The 2,390-nt window shown below is 36.6% G+C and overlaps 1 pseudogene; it reads left to right on the forward strand.

Annotated features, from left to right (window-relative positions):
- Positions 1-1,194: 1,194 nt before the first annotated feature.
- On the forward strand, positions 1,195-2,137 carry LOC141102309 (olfactory receptor 1G1-like; annotated as a pseudogene).
- The last annotated feature ends 253 nt before the right edge of the window (positions 2,138-2,390 follow it).

The following is a 2,390-nucleotide window of genomic DNA, read 5'->3' on the forward strand; positions in this document are numbered from 1 at the left end:
AGCCTTTAAAATGAGCACTTTTGATTATTCATGTTCGTGTCCCATAGACTTTAATGGTGTTCGCGTGTTCAAACGAACTTTTTTCCTGTTCGCATGTTCTAGTGCGAACCGAACGGGGGGTGTTCGGCTCATCCCTACCTCTGTGCTCTTAGGAACCTTAAATGCAGCAGAAATGTTTTTGTAACCTTGGCCAGATCTGTGCCTTGCCACAATTCTGTCTCTGAGCTCTTCAGGCAGTTCCTTTGACCTCATGATTCTCATTTGCTCTGACATGCACTGTGAGCTGTAAGGTCTTATATAGACAGGTGTGTGGCTTTCCTAATCAAGTCCAATCAGTATAATCAAACACAGCTGGACTCAAATGAAGGTGTAGAACCATCTCAAGGATGATCAGAAGAAATGGACAGCACCTGAGTTAAATATAGGAGTGTCACAGCAAAGGGTCTGAATACTTATGACCATGTGATATTTCAGTTTTTCTTTTTTAATAAATCTGCAAAAATGTCAACAATTCTGTGTTTGTCTGTCAATAGATGGTGCTGTGTGTACAATATGGGGTGCTGTGTGTACATTAATGAGGAAAAAATATGATTTTAGCAAATGGCTGCAATATAACAAAGAGTGAAAAATTTAAGGGGGTCTGAATACTTTCCGTCCCCACTGTATATATATATATATATATATATATATATATATATATATATATATGTTTCTGTATCTTTCTTTTCTTTATTTTACTCTTTTGTTCAGTTCAGTCTCATGTATTTGACAATACCTAATTTGTCTTTATTGGCCTCTTTAGGCATAAAGTTTTGTATTGGATTAAAAATACTTGATAAAGAAATATTGAACTTAAAAAAGTGTGAAAAATGATTTAAAAAATTTCAGTGGATTTTATTTACAAGTCAAATGTTTATAATTGTACAACATTATATTGAAAGGACTCTCAAGTCACAAATTTGTTATATATTATGTCTTAAGAGACCTTTAATGAGACTTTGTGTTCCTGCAATACAGCAGACGGCCTCGCTGGACTGCCAACATCTTATATAAGTATGAAATTCTAGCTGGTACAAATGTTTTCATGTATAATGTGTAGGAAGACCGTATCTGCTTTCTTTTGAATAATTCCCCAGAAAGATAATTGTATTCCTGTTCAATTAAAATACATTTATACAGACAAAAAATAATAATATGAGGAATGTGACAGAGATTACATATTTTACTCTTGTGGGTCTATCAGACAATTCACAGACCATGAATGGACTTTTTGTGCTCTTCCTTCTGATCTATCTGATGACTCTTATCACAAATGTTCTTATTTTTTTCTTGGTCATCACTGACTACCATCTGCACAACCCAATGTTTTTTTTTTCTCAGCAACTTGGCTTTTCTGGACATGTCCTATTCATCAGTGACCGCACCAAGGATGCTCTTCGACTTGGTCACAAAAAGCCGATCAATATCCATTCCTGCCTGTATAGCCCAAACCTTTTTCTACGTCTCCTTTGCTGGCTCAGAAATTTTCTTGCTCTCGGCTATTTCCTACGACCGCTACATTGCCATCTGCCACCCTCTACATTACAAACTAATGATGTCTTGGAGGGTCTGCACTTGTATGGCCTCTCTGTCCTGGGTTGCAGCATGGTCTCTCTCTTTGTTTTATATTTTATTTTTGCTCAGGTTGTCCTTCTGCAAAGCAGCTTCCATCCACAGCTTCTTTTGTGATCTTCCACACTTATTTCAAATTACATGTACTGACCCCTTTATAAACATTATAGTCGAATTTGTAGCAGGCGGTGGTCTTGGATTGGGAGCCTTTCTTTTGACCTTTATTCCCTATGTCTATATTTTCAGGACCATCCTTAGAATCCGTAGCAAGACTGGAAAGAGGAAAGCATTTTCCACCTGCACATCACACCTCACCGTGGTCTTCATCTTTTTTGGCTCCATTGTTTTTATTTACTTTGTTCCCTCCTCCAGCAATATGTTCAAATTAAACAAACTGTTTTCAGTCATATCTGCCCTCATTAACCTATAGCTGAATCCTCTGATCTACAGCCTGAGGAACAAGGACCTTATGGAGGCACTTCAGAGGTCTTATTATCACTTTACGTTAATCCAGGCATCATTCTGAAAACAAATATGTGACAATTGACACGTTTGTATTTCTAGTTGACTAAAAATGTTAGTAATGCCTTTGATAAAATGTCAGTCACTTGTAGTTGTACTTAACCTTTTTATGGCCAAGGGTCAGTGTTACCTGAATGTCCAGGCCACATTATAAAATTCAATATACATCGCTTAACTTCATAATAACTCTGTGACTTTTTTACATTCCAAACATTTTTTACATGTTTTCTTTGGACATATAAGGATTTTAGATGGCA

Source organism: Aquarana catesbeiana, linkage group LG07, assembly GCF_042186555.1.
Source record: "Aquarana catesbeiana isolate 2022-GZ linkage group LG07, ASM4218655v1, whole genome shotgun sequence".
Classification (NCBI taxonomy): domain Eukaryota; kingdom Metazoa; phylum Chordata; class Amphibia; order Anura; family Ranidae; genus Aquarana; species Aquarana catesbeiana.